General features: G+C 50.5%; 1 protein-coding gene across 10 annotated transcripts in view; it reads right to left on the bottom strand.

Moving 5' to 3' along the window:
- Positions 1–18122, bottom strand: part of MAPT (microtubule associated protein tau) — a 94550-nt gene extending 76428 nt beyond the window's left edge. For 3 of the 10 annotated variants that reach the window (XM_078065857.1, XM_078065859.1, XM_078065858.1), the window contains exon 1: positions 17948–18112. The gene's annotated coding sequence lies outside the window, so the exon portion shown is untranslated. Of the gene's footprint in view, positions 1–17947 lie in introns of all 10 variants that reach the window. The other 7 variants (XM_036103114.2, XM_036103116.2, XM_036103118.2 and 4 more) reach the window with 3 other exon arrangements.
- Between the last annotated feature and the right edge of the window lie 295 nt (positions 18123–18417).

Raw genomic sequence — 18417 nt, 5'->3', positions numbered from 1 at the left:
CTCGAGGGCTGCTGGCAGAAAAGTCACCACTGCCTCGACCCCACCCCTGAGGTGCGAGAACTTCCAGCAGCTTCCGTTTTTCTCCCCTTCCAAACAGGAAGTGCCCCCTAGCCTGCAGTGGGGGAATGAAATGAGGTCATTTGTGTGGAAACACTGAGAAAGAAAATAGCGTTGAAGTTGTTTCTGATATAAAAGGATTGGGCATGAAGATGGTCAAGTGGCGCATCGTCCGGTCTCCCCCCTCCCCAAGGAACTCATCCATGGGGGTCTCACTTGGAATGCAGGCTACCAGGCACTCCGGGGACCACGGTGGTGGCTCGTGGGGCTAGTTTGGGTTGTCATAAACAACAACAAGGCTTGGGTACTTAAAGAACACAGGAGTCCACCTCCCCTTGTCCTCCTGCCCCCTCCCCCCTACTTCCGAGGGAATACTCCAGAAGGTGCTCTCTGTATTCAATTACACTTTATATATGCTTCGCGCGCACACACACACACACACACACACACACACACACACACACACACACACACTGTGTACGCATGCTCCTGGTAAGCTGTATTCCTACAACTCATCTGGGAAGTCCTTCTGTCTAAGGCAGTGAAGTGCCCAGGCTAGCCCACAAACACCTAGTTACAGAGCTTCCGTCTCTCCGAGATGAGAGGGTGAAGCCACCTCAGAACTTCTCCACCAGGGGTGTCATGCCTGCCAGCTTTGCCTCAGGGGCCTTTGAAAGAACCCTTCTTCCAGATGTTTTCATCCTTCTGAAGAGAGCTGGGGCCTAAGCATATATATGAATTTAGCTTTAAAAACATATACATATGGGGGCACCTGGGTGGCTCAGTGGGTTAAGCGTCTGCCTTCGGCTCAGGTCATGATTCCAGGGCCCTGGGATTGAACCCCAGATTGGGCTCCCTGCTGAGCAGGGAGCCTGCTTCTCCCTCTGCCTCTCTCTCTCAAATAAGTAAATTGTTTTAAAAAAATTTTTTTTAATTAAAAACATATACACATGATTAAAAAATCAATAGTAGAGTACAGAGTGACAATGACATGTCCTGCCCGCACCTATGATTTCTCTCTCCCAGAGGCTACCATCAAAACCTGATTTTCATCTTTCCTTCAGGTAAAGATGGGCTCCATATACACGGCCTCATTCACAGGCATTCTCCCTCTTTTTGTACAAGTGGGAACACATGGTAGCCCCCTTGTTCCTCGCTTAGCGTGTCTGAGGGGATGTCAACAGCAGTGCATTCTGGGGGGGCCCCACTTTAGTCAACCAGTTTCATAGCAATTATTTCCAGACTTTTGTGTAACAGACGACTCCCCAATGAATCCCCATACAGATTGCCCTTGCTTGCACAGAAAGGATCTCTGCCACCTGGGCCACCAACAGTGTCATCCTGCTGTGCTTTATCAGCAGTCTTTTAGAATCAGCAAGCTTGAGCATCTTTTCAGTCCCCACTGAAAACTTTGGCTTTTTTTCCTGTGAACTACCTTTTTCTCTCTCTTTTCCCAGGCATGGGTATTTTGGTAAAGCCTCTGGGGCAATCCTGGAGTGTCCCAGGACTCCCTGCGTGTTCTGGATGACCCAAGGTCCCTGAAAGCGCTAACACCGTGGATTCTGTGAGCATCTTTAAAAGCCCAAGAGTCCAGGGACTACCCAGCTCCTACGTGGGCCCCACTACCCCTCAGTGGAAAGGCGCAAGATTCCCCGGGGGCAGCTCTGGTATTAAAAATGTGGAATCACCTAAACTCGGTGATTGGCAATATTTCATGTGATTTATCTCGCAGGGTTTCTCATGGATGGGATCCGTTAATGCCCAACTCCTCCACCCTTACACAGAGCTTCTGTTTTATAGGAAGTGCTCAAGTGACTGTTGAAAGAATAAATCATTAACACCTGTCTAATTGCCCCCCTCTTTTGTCCAGAGGGTAGCTGGTGCAGTTCAAATGGGTTCAGTGGAACTGTGCTTACAAAGACTCCTAGTGTAAGGAAGTCTACTTCCTGACAGCCTCAATCAGCTTTCTTGCAAATTTCTAAAGCCCCTTTCTTTGGCCCTGGCAATCAGGGTTGCCAGTTAAAATACAAGGCGCCCAGTTAAATCTGAATTTCAGATAAACAACAACTGTTTTAGTGTAAGTATGTCCCAAAGACTGCATGGGACATATTTAGAGTGATAGTTTCCCGTGGGCACTGTAACAAATTGCAAACTGATTTAAAACAACAGATATTTATTTTGTCATAGTTCTGGAGGCCAGAAGTCCAAAATCAGATCACTGGGCCAAAATCACGGTGTTGGCAAGGACTCGCTCACTCCCACCGGAAGTTCTAGAAGAAAATCCTTTGTTTGCCTCTTCCAACTTCTGGTGGCTGCTGGACTCCACGTCACTCCACGTAACTCCAACCTGTGCCCCCTGTCATCAATCACAGGGTCTTCTAATCTCTCTCTGCCTCCCTCTTGTAAGGACACAAGTGACTGCATTTATCACCTGCCCAGATAATACAGGGTAATCTCATCTCAAGATGCTTCAGTGAATGACATCTGCAAAGATCCTTTTTTATTAAATAAGGTCATATTCACAGTTTCTGGGGATTAGGAGCTGATATCTTTGGGGGGCATTTTGCTGCCTATCACACTTACACTAAAAAAAAAAAAATTGTTGTTTATCTGAAATTGAAATTTAACCAGGCATCCAGGAGTTTAATCTGCTAATTCTGACAGCCTTCCCTGGGCCTGAGTTTCTCCTGAGATGGCAGGGACTTAAGCAGTTCTTCACCTGCTCATCACTCCTCCTGGAATGAGCTTGGGGACCAGGCCTCAGACCCAATCCTGCTCATCAAAATCTTTTGTTTTTGAAGTAGGGCTCATGGTTTATGGTGGCGTTCCAGTTTTCAGGAGAATCTAAAGGCTTAAACTAATACAAAGTCTTAGCTTTTGAAAAGATTCTGGCAAAAGATGCACGCATTTCTACTTTTAACACTCAAAACTCCAAATGCTGACCTATACTTCTCCCCACTTCAGGTCTTTATATGAAAGCATTAAGAGAAAATATAGCATTGGATTTGTTTTCTTTGTTGTTGTTTTAAAGATTTTATTTATTTATTTGAGAGAGAGAACGGGGGTGGGGGGGGAAAGGGAGAGAGAGAATTTCAAGCAGACTCCTGGCTGAGCACAGAGCCTGATATGGGGCTCGATCTCATGACCCTGAGATCACAATCTGAGCAGAACACAACCTGAGCAGAACACAACCAAGAGTCTGATGCTCAATTGACGGTGCTACCCAGGCGCCCCAACTAATTGGAATTTAAATAAAAACTTGAAACTACAAAAAAAAAAAAGTTGCATGCTCCACCAACTGCGTCAACCAGGTGCCCCAGAACTGTATTTGATATAAAAGGACTGGGTATTAAAATCATAAAGTGGGAGGTGCCTGGGTGGCTCAGTCAGTTAAACGTCCGACTCTTGATTTTGGCTCCAGGTATGATCTTGGGGTCATGAGATCGAGGCCCACATCGGGCTCCACGCTGGGTGTGTAGCCTGCTTACAATTCTCTCTCCCTCTGCCCCTCCCCCCCAACTCACTCGAACACTCTCTCCCTCTAAAATTAAATAAATAAATGATCATAAAGTGACATGTCACCCACAAATATACAGGTTACACACCTATTTCCCTTTCAGTTCTCAAGTCTCTTTAAGAAAGGCCTTAAGTTTCAATCAGTATTGAATTCACGCAGTCATCCATCTATCCATTCTTTAAAGAATTATCAAGCGTTTATTCTGTGCCGTGTGCTGTGCCAGGCACCGAAGATACAAAGATACTGGGGCTCCTTGCTCCCCGGGGAGGCCCCAACAGTGGAATCGGACAAAATTGTGGAAATCAAACACAAAATAATGGGCCCTAGTGATGTGAAAGCACAAAGTGTTAATCAATTTGCTTTGAAACTAGAGAAAAACCCAATTAATTTACTAATTATCTTTAAATTCTAGCAACCGTTTTTAGCTGTTAGTTAAGGAAAAAATAACTTGTACTACAAGATGTGTTACTTAGCGGGGTCTGCTTTAACACGATAGAGGTTTCGTCCTCTCCCCATGTCTCCCAGATCCCTGGAAATGTGGGTGATGGCAGCAAAGCAAATCATCAGGGCAAGCCCAGTGGTTCAGCCCAGAGGGGTCTGCTTGGACTCCGTGATTTCTCCCTTTACCTGCAGTGCCACTCCCTCCCCATTCCTAGGGTGCAGGGACCATTTCGGGGGGCACAAATTTTGCCCACACCCCAAACACATCTTATGCTGAATAGACTTTTAAGAAGAAAAAGCAATCTCTTCATTTAATAATCATAAAGCTAAAATTCCAGGTCACTGACATATATATATTTAAGAAAAAAAATCAAAAGCTTTTTTTTTTTTTTTATCCTGGGGCGGGGTGTGGGAAGCTGTGAGGTCTCCTCTCCCCTACCCCCTACTCAGGCACTGGCCGTTTAACAAGTAGTAAGATCCCTCAGGCTAAAGCAATGAATGGAGATCCAAGGATGGAAAAGCCAGGGTGAGGCCTGCTCTTTTTTTTTTTTTTTTTTTAAGATTTTATTTATTTATTTGACAGAGAGAGAGAGAGCGAGAGAGGGAACACAAGCAGGGGGAGTGGGAGAAGGAGAAGCAGGCTTCCCGTGGAGCAGGGAGCCGGATGTGGGGCTCGATCCCAGGACCCTGGGATCATGACCTGAACCGAAGGCAGACACTTAATGACTCAGCCACCCAGGCCCCCGAAGCCTGCTCTTGAGAAGCAGCAGTTCTGGGTTCAAATCCCAGGTCGGTCTAAAACTAGCCATGTGATTTTGAGGTGCCACTTAACTTTCCTGAACCCCACTTAACCTCCCTGAACCTCAGTTTCATCATCTGGAAAAGGGAAAAGAATTTTTAAAGGCTCACATCAAGAACTAAATGAGATCATATAAATTGTAAAGTACTATCTGCTTGTTAGCAATTTGGGGAAAGAGGAGACCCCCTAGCACCCCGACATCACACCATGTAGGCCACCCAAATGTGAGCCCTGCCCTATGCCTGGTGTTAAAAATGTTCCCTTATGACTCCCCTCTCCCAAATATCTAAATAAGAATGTTAAAATAAATCAGCTTTTTAAATGAGACTGACCATTCCCTAATTAGTCCAAATTAGAACAATATTAGTATGTCCAGAAAGCCAGGTCATCCCAAGTGTTCTCTTCAAACTTGGGCCCACTGCGGACAGGGTCTGTTCTACTAGAAGGGAGCAATCCCAGGAGCCTCAGTCATTAAGTCCCAGTGACGTAGGGTCTGGTGCCTATAATGTGGCCATAACCTTTGATGATGAATGAGCTCCCTGCACCAAGAGGCCCAGATGTGGCCAGCATGCCCTGGCCTGTCCAATGGGCAAGAGAGCTGCCCTCTGCCTAGCATTCCCATGCTCCTAACTTTGCATCCAGTGCTTTGCGCAAAGGGGTCAGCACCCTACAGCTCCCACCCAGATCCACAAGAGCTAAGCAGGCCTGTGCTCAGTGCCAAGACCAACAACGTTCCTCCAGGTGGCCCCGTCTTTCAGTTTGGGGTGCTTTTAAGAATTTTCTTGAAGAACTACTCACACTACTCACACCCTGAATACAATTTATTATTATGAATACCATGAAATGATCACGGTTCTCCCCCCACCCCAGAAAAACCCAAGAAAACAAACTAGGGTGGGAATCTCACATATGGTATATAGTTTACTTTAGAGCTAGTGGGTTTAAAAAAAAAAAAAAAAAGTTGGGGAGGAGGGAGGCAGGAACAGAACTGAGAAATGGCTCTTGTTTTCTTTAGATGCAAGGGTGGCTGTGGAAATGTATTTCAGTATCATAAAAGTGCCTGGTGAGGTTGCAATTCTAAATATGCACTATGTGTGACCCCCAGCCCTATCCGTGTAAGCCTCCTTTCTCTGCTCCCCATCATTCCCCCTTTTCCTAGTCCTAGAGGTGAACGGCAGTGGTGTAGACATGGGGGAAATAAAGTGGATTGTCGAGTGAGGGGGATCAGACAGTGCACCAGGAGGCTGTATGATGCCATCCAGCCCCTCCCTCCCTCCCACTTTTTCCTAATAGCAGACAGTCTGGCCCAGGGAAAACACCCACTTTGAATTAAATTTCTCCCTGTAGACACTGCCTGGGAATCTGAATGTCATCTCCCCTGAGTTTAGACACCCAGGCCCCTCCTGGCCACCTTTTCCAGCATTCGGTCACACATAAACCCTCCAGAGAAGTGTGGCAGGTGTGGACATTTTTCATGCTTTGTGTAAACTGGAAGAAAAATGAGCTTCTCCATTGGATAAGTGTCGACCTGCCCATACACTAAATTTGGTTCTGCCGTCCCCAGCAACATGAAGCCGAAGCCCAGTTTAGAGGCTAGCTTTCGGTTTAAAATACTTTCTCCAGGCTCAGGTTGCATATGACCCATTCAGGGAGGCTGGAGGGCACAGCTTCTCTGGTCATTCGCACTAAAGACAGGTCTGTTGGCGTGGAGAGTGGACTGCGAGGGGAGGCATGGGAGGCATGAAGGCAGCTAGGCACAGGAATTGGGGAGAAGCATGATCTGGCTCCCGGGTGGTGAAGTCTCTGGGCCTCAGTCGGCTCCCCTGCAAAATGAGGATGATAATCCCTGCCTCGAGGGGGAGGGAGGGTTAAATGAGGCCATGTTTTTAGTAAAATAAATGCAACCGGCTAGTACCATTATTATCAGCATCTTCATAAAACAAAACTAGTTGAGACCAATAGGGAGTATGTTAAGTCCGTCTGAAGTAGGGCAGCCGGGCTGTTGGCAGGCTGGGGTTACACACGTGCCCTGACATACTACCCACCATCCACACGCAAGAGAAGCCCTCCACTCCCAGGACAAACACAGCTGGACGATAACCCAGCTCCAGCTCCATTCAAATTCCAAGTGCAAGCGCTTCAATTAATGACACTTCACCAAGCCTCTGGCCACTACACAGCCATCAGAATATCGTACCACCTAAGTCAACTCCAGCCTTTAATTTAATCACTATTGCCTTAATCGGTTCCCTTCCCGGGCTGAACACTGAGTAGCCAGAAGAGGCTGCCCCTGGGCATAATTAGAATAGGAGATTCTATACCAAGTCCCTGTCTGATTAGGAAGAAACTGAAAACCCCTGCAAAAACGGAAAGGCTCCCAGGAAATGCCATCTGAGGGTCATGATACAGGTCAGGGAGGCCCCCGCCCCTCTCCGGAGAAGTCGGCGCCAGCAGGGGCAGGGGATCACCTGAGGTTAGCCTACAGGCACGACCACACTCTGTCCTGTCCTGCACTTTAGACGTCCTCTGTAAAGAAGGGAACCGACAAGACCAGTCCAGGCTGGACTGCAGCTGCCTGTCCATCTGTGCTGGGCACGGGCCCTGCTGATGGTTGCTCACCCCTGGGAACGAGCCTGCACCGTCCTGCCGCCAAGAGGGGAGCAGGGTGGTGGCAGCTGAATGATCTCAGGCATCAGGCTCCACTTGGCCCGTGGAGATTTCAGATCCGGCGCCTGACTCTGTCTCCCTGTGGCATTTGTCTCCTGAGCAGCTCGAAGGAATTCTCATAGACGGTTTTATTTCAGTTCTGCAACTACCCAGTTCGAAGGGAGCCTGCATTATCAACCATTTGGGGGTGAGGGGGTTGCACAATCCCCATTTTACAGATGGAAAAATGGAGGCACAGGAAATCTTCCACTTTGCCCTGAGTCTCTTAAGTTGGTAAACAGGAAAGGTTGCAATTAAATTCAGGGTTTGGCAAGCAAGCCCACGCAGTGGGTGATAAGAGGCCCACAGAATGAGGCGATGGCTAGCTTCTGGAATTCAGTCTTGCCAGCAATAAATGATAAGACCTTTTTTTTTTTTTTGAGTTCTTTATCACTTGGCCCAGATTATCAACTTATAACATGAATCCTGCCAGTTAAAAAAATTTCTTCCCATGCATTTCCCATCAGACATCAAGCATCGGTTCATAATTATTTATAGCACTTCAGTGACACCGTAAGGGATTTATTTCCATGTATTCGGTCTTTATTAACACTCTGCAGGGAACAGAGTACAGCCATTGCTCCCTGCAGGGTGAAAGACGGAGGGACTCGAGATACTGGAGGCAGAACTGAACCCAGTGGAGGCGCCCAGCAGGCCGGTCCCACAGGATTAACCCTGGGGAGAGATTAAATAGGGTTAAAGCAGGTTCAGGTGAGTTTGTGACCGATCACTCCATTTTTCAATCGGATTTAGGGATGTTCTTCGAAATCCTTCCTTTCTAAGCTGGGCTCATGGTGAGGCACAGGCAGAAGCTGCTGCACGAGGGTTGGGGCCGGTGTGGAATTTCCCTGTTCCTAGGGAAAAGACAAGACAGCATGTGGATGGCAGAAGGGCTGGGGACTCTTCCAAACAGCTATTCCTGGTGATTCTTGGCAAGGGGAGCTTTGAAAGGGACAGGTTCACACGAATTTATACCGCAATTATTACCGTACCCCAACACAGAAGATCATATACAAGTGTTTTACTCATATATACAACCTTTACTTGGCTTATTAACATACCTTGATTTAAATTCTGATGCATTACCAATACTAAAGTTGAAAGCTGTCAGGTGTTCAGCAAACCTAATATAAAAAGTCTAGATCTACATCAAATAAGGGAGTGAATATTCACATTTAAATATATAATTATAATTATGGGGTGCCTGGGTGGCTCAGTCGGTTGGGCGTCTGACTCTTGGTTTCGGCTCGGGTCATGGTCTGGGGGTCCTAGGATCGAGCCCCATGTTGGGCTCTGCGCTCAGTGGGGATCTGCCTGAGATTCTCTCTTTCTCTCCCTCTGCCCCTCCTCCCCTTCCCACACGTCTGCTCACACTCTCTCTCCAATAAAATAAATAAATATTTAAAATATATATATAATTATAATATTTATATGTACATATATTTTAAACCAAAGAGATTCTTTAAGTTGTAACTTTCCCTTGGATGTCAAAGCATTTGGTTTTAGATTATTAATTATCCAATAAGCCTCTTTTTGAGGGCTAGGCTGTGGGGGGGGGCATGAGTTAAGACAATAGTTTGGTGCCAATATGACCTACAAATCAATGGCTGAACTGGATTTGGTCCAGGACAATTCTGTTGACACATAATTTAGAACACTGGTTCTCATTCAGGTCCTTCACCCTGGAGGAGGGACACAGTTCCACAGTTCTATGAATTGGTCTTTCCCAGCCCTTCCTTCTTGGCATTATGTGTTGGCTGGAGATCTCATGACAGCAATTATGCACCCAGGGGTCTTCTAATATCCTTGGTGTCCGGGGGAGGAGGCCACGAAGATGAAAGCGCATCCCTGGGCTTTTTACGCTACAACTACAGACTAATTCCGAAGACAACATCACCCAGCCTTTCTGGGAAAACAGAAACCCACAGATGGGTAGGCAAACTAGCAGCTGGGACCAGAGATAATTACATCCCTCTGCCCTTAGATGCCGGATTGAGCAGGAGAGGGGGCAAGACCAAAGGAAGGGCCATGAATGGAACATCATTTCCAATGGCTTCAGATTTAATTCTACCTTGCTGATTCAAAATGGTTTTTAATAGTTGGACCTTTATCTAAAATCCCTTCACTAAGGAGGGTTAATATAGTAGGTGGGATTTATATTTATTTTGGGTCTTATGGGAAGAATTTTGTAACACCCCCTTAACCTGGGATTTTATGTGAATGAATTCAAAGTGCTGAGCTCATCCTGGAAGGCAGGCAAGAGATGGGGCAGGCGGGGAAGATGACTGCCCACAATTCACTTAATACCAAAGTCTCCACAGTGGGCCCTGTCCTGGCTGACACCGTGTAAGAAGCAGAAAGAAGGACTATAAATATTCAAGGCTGGGTCCACAGGACCTGATGTCCACGGCCAAGGCCTCCTCCTACCACAGCCAACCTTCTAGGCCCGTCACACTTGTTACCATAATCACATAATTTAAATAAGACGCAAGCCGATGAGATTCGGGTGCAAAATGAAAGGCAAACTCTTAAAATCATTAATTGGTTTTAGGAAAACCTAGTTGAACGCTTTGGAAAGACTTCATAAAAATGAGTAATTTTTTTTACTGTCAAACAAAATATTAAAGACTGTGAACGAAGCAGTAAAACTCTAGAGAGATTCTGCATTCAGATTACTCTTTAGTGTAAGCCCTTTTTCCAAGGAGCTAAAATCTGAATTCCTAAACAATGTATTATGAGTGTGGCTTAGGTAAAAAAGACAAGAAATTCCAACCAATTGATCCAAACACCAGGAGTATCATTTCATAATGATTTTTCTGATTTAATGACTTTTTAAAAACTAACATAGTATGACCCTCAGTCTTCATTTCATAGATAAGAAGGCTTCTTAAACCAAATTTAGTAATTTAGATATGAGCATGCTCATGGGATGCTTGGAGTTTCCTGGATTCAGAACATGTTGAGTTTGTTTTATTTAACATTTTCTGCTTGACTCTTCTCTTGACCATGAAGCCCGCTTGCCAGTTTACCAACTTCAACAGCCTGCTTAATTATTTCATTTGTAAATCCTCTCCTGCACTGCCTTCCATTACTTTCCCAATCCCATCTGTGCTCACCTTTTTTTTTTTTTTAAAGATTTTATTTATTTATTTGACAGAGAGAGAGACAGCGAGAGAGGGAACACAAGCAGGGGGAGTGGGAGAGGGAGAAGCAGGCTCCCCGCTGAGCAGGGAGCCTGACGTGGGGCTCGATCCCAGGACCCTGGGATCATGACCTGAACTGAAGGCAGATGCTTAACGACTGAGCCACCCAGGCGCCCCTGTGCCCACTTTTTATTCAGTGAGTAAGCTAGTAAGAGCTCTGAACCCAACACGCTAGCTAAGCCGGGTCACTGTTCCCAGGATGGTGGGAGGGCGCGGTTCAGCTCCGGCTGGTGTGAAGAGTACACAGTCTATTCCTGGCGTGGAGCAGATTTCAGGAAGGAAGAGGACAGAAGCGGAGACAACAGAAATAAGTTACTCCGCTTGCTTGTGGCAAGAATTCTGTCTGTACATTTAAACATGGGTGTGTGGGATTTTCGGGGGACCGGGCAGCTGCCCACTTCTATCTTGATCTTTAGTCAGTGCAACAATTTATCTGTTACAAGTGTATCCATCACCAGGGTCAGTAGATGCCTTTGCACATTCATCACAAGTGTTGATCCAGAGGCTGCTGCCCTTGAGACCATTCACTGAGCACTTTACTATGTGCCAGGCCCTGGGCTAAGCACTGCATCCCCTCCTTACCCCCTTTAAACCCCACAGCAACCAGGGAGATAGGTACTGCCATACCCCAAGGTGAAGACAACAACAAACTCCCGAAGAGGCTAAACAACACAGCTTGGGGCCCACAGACATTCCACTCCCTGGACTTGCACCCAGGAGGTCTGATCAGAGTCCATACCCTTAACCACTGGCCAAACCTAATACCTCTATCTGCAAGACACTGCCCTGCACCGAGGGCCTGTCGAGGAAGAAACAGTGTTTGCCTTCAAGATGCTCAGTAACCATCCTTGAATAGTTGAGGCACAGAATACATTTTGGGCGGATTCATTCGATAGTGCCCCTGATTGAAGCAAGTACTGAAATGTCAACGCAGCAAAAAACAAATTCAGATAATCCACCTGGAAGTCATTCAAGTTTGTATTTTGGGGAAGCCGGTTTTAGCTGCACATCTGCAGAATGTCTCCTAATCAGAGAACCCAGAAAGTTCAGAAACCATCGCAAGATGGTCTCACACTGCTTGCCCACACTCAGGCCGAGGCCATCTGTGCAGGAAAGGAACCTGGCCAAGGTGGCGGGAGCATGGCGCCTAGAGACAGGAAAAGCATGGTTGGACAGTAACCCCTTTGGCGAGGTAATAGGGGTGAGACCGGCGTGTATGGTGTATGTCTGATGGCCCACACAGGGTCGGCTGCAGAATGACAGTGGCCTCTGATCTTCCCCCAGGTGGAGTGGCAGTGTGTCCTGGGGTCGAAGGATTCCAGGCAGTCCCTCTGTGCCACAACATAAAGGAATATTCACTGCAGAGACTGGGCCCCAAGAAGTGAGAAAAGCCTCCAGGCCCACCTTTGCCAAGGGAGCCCTGAGATTCCTGCATGAGGCCCTTCCCATGTCCACCCAAATCAACTCAGCCACAGGCTCAGAGCTGGTCCCACCGGCTGGTGCCAAAACTTCGATCCCTCTGAGGGCACTGTCCACTGTCCATAGATGAGGATCTGCTGTCCCTAAAACTTCACCGATTTGACCGTGACCATAGCTGAGTCTATGTCATGATCCCCCAGTCTTGATTTCTAGCCTTCTCTGAGCCAGTCAGAACCAGCTGCTCCTTTGTATGACAGAACCGTCTTGAAAACCTGGGTCTGGGGGAAGAGGTTTAAGGTCCCTGAGATATTTTCTCTTTGTTTTATAAACAGAGACACAGAGGTTGAGTTAAATCCCTTGCTCCATGTGTCAAGGCTAGATCAGAAATTATGAGCTTTAGGTTGTGCTCCAATTACAGACTCTTTCAAAAGTTCATTTTGTGAGTCAGTGGCTTTGGAATTTGAATCTTCCACTGGGTCAATGTTACAGATCATGCTTGGGTTCCCAGGCTAGCCCACAAAGACCTATTAAAGCCACACGTAGCTGAGAAGGGGAGGCAGCTAGGGTCGGACTTCCAGCTCTACCACTCACTGGTTGTGTGACCTGTAGTGAGTTACTAAACCTCTCTGTACTTCAGTTTCTCCACACGTAACAGAGATAATAACAGCACCTGCTACGAAAGGGGGCTGTTGGGAGGATGAAATGAGATCATCTCTGGGGAGCACTTAGAACAGCGCCTCCTAAAAGACACTCCCTAAACATAAGTGCCATTATGATAGGAGTGCCAAAGTAACAATGTTTCTATAGCAGGGCTTCTGACCCTGGCATGAGCGACATTTGGGGCTGGATATTCTTTGATGTGGGGGACTGTCCTGTGCACTGCAGGAGGTTTGGCAGCGTCTCTGGTTTCTACCCACTAGGCGCCTGTTGCACCCACCCCAGTTGTGAAAATTAAAAGCATCTCTAGACATCTCAATGGCCCTGGGGACTGAACACCACTGTTTTACAGGAAAACAGCCAAGAGTCCCAGCTGGAATATTGGGGTCCTCTCCCGGAAGCAGCCCAGCTGGTGAGGCAGCAGTCTTCTCTTCCCCTCACCTGCTCAGGTGTGCCCCTCAATGCCGGGGCTCCTGCAAATCACCGTGGAAGCAGCGAGGGTGGCAAGTTAGGAGCGATTAATCAGGTGGATATTTCTGGGGATGTGGAGGGGTTGAGGGGCAGTTTTTGAAGTGGGATAATGAAAAATGCAGGGCAGGAGGAAGGGGAAGGGGCAGAGACAAATGGGGTTTCCCACCCCATCCTTCTGACCTCTGGCACCAGGAGAACCTACAGTCCCAGAGATGACAGGGCAGGGTCTTCTTTCCCCCTGGGGTATTGTGTGCTTTCTTCCCACCCTCTCTCCTGAACTCTTCTGGCCAACCAGGGTGGGGTGAGCAGTGGGGACCGGGCTCTGGGGGCAAGGAGTGCTGTTCTGGGAAGGGAGAAGGCTCAGAAGCAGAGGAGGGAGGGTGTGGAGGTGCACCAAGGGGCACAGGCCGCTTTCTGGGTGCCAGTTGGACACTGATAGGGGACAAACTGGACTGGATTTGTCCCCAAACCTTCCTGATGCCATGACCTTGAAAATAGCCCCCCATTCTATTTTCTTTTTGCCACCTTTTTGACCTGCATTTTCCCATTTTACCCATTTATGTGTATGTCTAACACTGTATTAAGCCTCTGGGGGTGTTTTTATTTGTTTCTGAGTGATTCTTTTTCAAGGTGGGAGTAAGGAGAATACTATCTAGTTGGAAAACTATCACGTGTTTAACTAGAAAATTAATATATGTTCAGATACAGCTGTGGAGCTACTCAAACCATATTCATACACATAAATGCTGAGGGAAGCTGTAATAAAACACAACTTTTAAAAAATTTTCAACAAATGGGCTTCATGAACTGATGTTAAAAGGGCAGAAAGAAAATTCAGCCTAAACAAAGGGCACCACAATCCTATTACATCTCCAGGCTGGCACTGCCCTCCAAGGGCATGTGGGTCAAAGCGCCTGTTCAATAGCAGGGGCTCTTTCCCCAATTGGAGTATATCTGGCCCTTTCTCAGTCAAACTGATTCTAAGTTTTCTTGCAATTTGTGGAAATAATCCATTTCTTTTGTTCCTGTCAGGGATGCTGAGCCTGATACCTGAAACCAGTTCAAAGCCACGCCCTTCCACCAGGGCAGATGCAGAGGAGGTCTGTGTGGGGCAGGCACATACAACATGGACTGTCACTCGTCCAAAACCCAGCAAAGCCAACAAAACTCTCCCACAAACTATCCAAAGGCAACCCCAAGAGCCAAGCCTGGTTATTGCAGCAAACACAAGCTGTTTCAGAAGCAACTGTTGGTCAAGAAATTGATTAGCTTCAGGAGTCACTCGAGACCAGCCACTGGGATGGAGTGGGATGGGGTGGTAATTCATTTATTGTATAGAGGAAGGGTTTGGAGATGGAGGAATAGATAAGCAATTCTTATCTAGCAAACCTAAGCAGCATCATAAAATGCAAAATAATACCTTCATTAATTTTGGTAGGAAAGACATTTCTTTTTCTGCTGTAGGACAGGTCAGTTGGAGGGGTAAGGGATCAAAAAGCCATCCTGCCGAACCTGAGCACACAGGAGAGGTGGCCTGGAGAGCCAGGCCCCGCAGTCGCTCTCCCAGGATCCATCATCCATCCCAACTCAGCCCAGCTGGAGACCGGGCCGGGAGGTTCCTGGGTGCCAGAGGCCAAGTGGGGTCGTAAATGAGCTCCCGCCTGATGGGGATCGGGGACAGGAATCGATGGCCCTCCGATCCGTGCCCGGACATTTCCCGTCGGAGCATGGGCGCAAATGCTGCATCCCTCGAGATCCCGGGAGGGGGAAGGGGAGGGGGAGGGGGGAAGCCGTTTAGTTCAAGCGCGCGGAGAGCTGGGATGGTGTTTCCAGATCCGCTTACGAAGATCCATCCCCTGGCGCCCGGGATGCAGACCAAGAGACCCACCAAAGCTCCAACACATTTCAAAATGGAGCAAAATCGCGGACGTCTGGACTGCGCTTTGTTTCCGGCATTGAGCTAAATGTGCTCGCTCCCGCCACGCTCCCTTTCCCCCCATCGACAGGAGGTGACCCCTCCGCCCTCGGTCCGCCCCGGGCACCCGTGGCCGAGGGTTACCGGTTCTCAGGGCCGCTCCGAGACCCTCGCTCTGTCTGGAACCTGAATTCCGCGCCCAGTTCTAGGGTGGAGGAGGTGGAGAGGGGCGAGCGGAGAAGATGCTCGAAATGATCCTTGAGCCTCTCCTGCACCCCACCCTTGGCGAACTCAACTCTGCAGGGAGGCCCCACACTACCCGGGCTCCGACCTCCGACGCTACAGCCGGGAAGGTTCGGCCTGGCCTCTGGCGGGCTCTCGACCCGGAGCCGGACCATTCCCTGGACATTTGGACCAAGCTGTGCGGCTCGCGTGCATGATTCGGTTCCAGAGATGTTCATCCCTCTCGGAACTGCGCCCCCGCATCAGTTTGCAGCGATAGAATTAACCAGAAACCCGCGCGGACCCGGCTCATCGCAGGAGGGCGAGGCTCGGACTCCTTTGCCAGAGGTCCATAGCCCCCTTCCCCGCTCCCGGCCCCGTTCCAAGGGAGGCGGTGTACTCGGGCTTTCAAGTTAAAATCTTGTACGTTTCCAAAATAATATTCGGCCACAATAATAAGAATACACGAGGGACGCTGATCTGGGTGGCTGAGGCCGCCGGAGGCCCATTATGAAGAGTCACCCGCTCAGGGTTGAGGTGGGGGGGTCTCCCTCCAGCGGCCTGAGAAAGACTGAGGCGCCGCGGCCTCGCCTGCCCCTAGGGTTCTCAACCTTGGCTGGGAAGGGGCGGGGCAACGCCCAGAGGTCCGTTCTTGGGACGCGTGTGATTTCCATAGCAACCACCCCTCCGCGACCCCCCCCCCCAGTCATCTCAGGAAAAATGGGTGTGGCCCGAAGCACAGGAGGAACCCTCTTGCCCCCTCCTTACATTCTCTCGCCTGGCGAAGCAACAGGGCATGAAGCGGAGAGGGGCTCCGCCTGCGCGCTGTCCCCGCCACCTCCCAGGGGTCGCTGGTGACCCTTGGTGGGCAGCCCGTGGGAGGTGGCCCCCAGGCCTCTCGGGGTGTAGGGAGGGTCTTCCTCCCTCTGCGGCCCCCGGCACAGCGCGCAGAGATCTCGAATCCCAGCCCTTCGGCCCCGCGGACGCTTCCTGGCGCGCCGCCCGGCTCCAGGAGGGGGCCGAGCGGGGTCACGCCCGTTCCATCCGTGCCCCCAGGGCTGTGACTGGGGTTCCTTGACCCCAGCCAGCCCGAGATCTAACAGAGGGCTCGAAAATGAGGGGCGGAAAATAGGGGCAAGGGCGGGGGCCTAGGTTAAACCTCTCATAGATAAGAGCCAAAAAAACCAGGGCTGGCAGCGCAGATCACGTAAGCCCTACAAACAAAGCATCTAGCCCCCGAGAAAGATTCCGGGTGAACGCCCCCAGGGCTCAAGCCCACAGCAGCAAAATACCAAGATTTCAGCGTTGATTACTGAATTATTACCAAGTGGGGGTCCCCACTTAATTACAGTCCCCGCCCTGGCCTCCAAAGCCTAGCCACCCGGCTTGGCACGGTACAGTAAAGACGTGACACGCCGCAAAAAGATGGCACCTCGCGTTTGGAAGGGAAAAAAAAAAGCAGGGGTGGGAGTGGGAGGAGGCACAGCCTACCCTCCCCCTCCTTGCCCACCCGGGTCCACACCCACTGCCGCAGTGAGGGGCGAGCCCTGCGCGCCAGCCCCGCGCCTCCGGCAGGGAGCGCACACGCCGGACGCCAGGCGCAGAGCGCAGAGAAAGGGGCCCGCCCCGAAATGCACCTGCAGCCCCCGCGCCTGTCTGTGCGCGGCGGCGGCTGCGAGCGCTAGCGAGCGGGGATCCGCCGCTGCCCAGTCCTTCCACATTGCAAGGCCAGGTGACTCCAGCCTTTTCGCCTTTCGGAGCCTCCACATCGGGATCCGCGCACTACCTTCTCTCGGGCACGGCGCTGCTCGCGTCTCGGTGCCAGGCGCGCGCAGGGGGAAGGGCAACTAAAGTGACAGCGCCTGGACCCCTCCCCATCTCCTCGATTCCACTCCCAGCCCCCAAATGTCCCCTGTGGGTTTCTGAAGGAGGAAAAGGGGGAGGGGGTGGGCCACCGCCTTAAATCAGGGGCAGTGAAAGCCCCACTGGAATTGCTGCCGGGGAGGTGTAGGGAGGGGTAGGCAGGGATTCATCTTTTCTAGAACCGGATCCATACCTTCCTGAAGGGCCTATGGCCAACCAAAGCAGAGAAATCGGATTACAGGTTCGGTTTCGGGGGTCGTCATTGGACACCCCCCAACACACACACATATAGACACACGCCCATTGCGGCAAAAGGTGACGATCGAGAGTGCACAGCAGCCCCCTCCCCCAGGTCACCGCCATCCGCGCCCCACCCTTCGGGCACAACCTCTGCCCGGGTCCGCGCGAAGCGGGTCTTTAAGGACACCCCCCAACACACACACACACACACACACATACACACACACACGCGCGCGCGTGCATCCCTTGCATGGGTGCCTTTCCAAGACGCCCTAGTCCCAGCCCCGGAGCGCACAGGGCGCAGGGAGGGGCCCCAGCCGTTGCCCCCGACCTATGCTTACCTCATGAAACCCATCTCTGAGGCGGGGGACGAGGGGCGGCAGCCTGGGGGTGCAAGGGGGCGGACGAGGAGGCAGATTTAGGAGCCTCGCGCTTACCTGATAGTCGACAGAGGGCGAGGACAGTAGAGGAAAGAGAGGAGAAAGTGGCTGTGGTGGCAGCGGCAGAAGGTGGGCGGCGGCGGCGGCTCTGCTGCGGGTGCGGGAGCTGGTGGGTGGCGAAGATTGCGAGCGCGCGCACCAGCGAGAGGGCGCGCTCCCGAGGCCGGCGGGCGGCGCAGGCGCGAGCAGCGGGAGCGCGAGCCTCCCCAAGGGAGGGGTGGGCAGCGAGGCCTTCGCGGACGTTTTCTCCTCCGGCCACCAGTGGGCGCGCGCGAGCACCCCACCACTCGGCCCGCCCCAGCCTCCTGGCTCCCTCCTTTTGACGCTTGCCTTCTTCTCCCTCCCCTCCCTCGCCACCTCGAGCCGCGGCGCTGGCCGCTACGCGCATGCGCGTTCCATGGCGCACGCGCACTTCGGGCTCCTCCCGTGGCTGGAGTCTTTGTCTAAGGGGTTTCCGCCCTTGGGAG

The sequence above is a fragment of the Halichoerus grypus genome, chromosome 2 (assembly GCF_964656455.1).
Source record: "Halichoerus grypus chromosome 2, mHalGry1.hap1.1, whole genome shotgun sequence".
Lineage (NCBI taxonomy): Eukaryota > Metazoa > Chordata > Mammalia > Carnivora > Phocidae > Halichoerus > Halichoerus grypus.
This window is presented reverse-complemented; position numbering and strand designations above follow the sequence as displayed.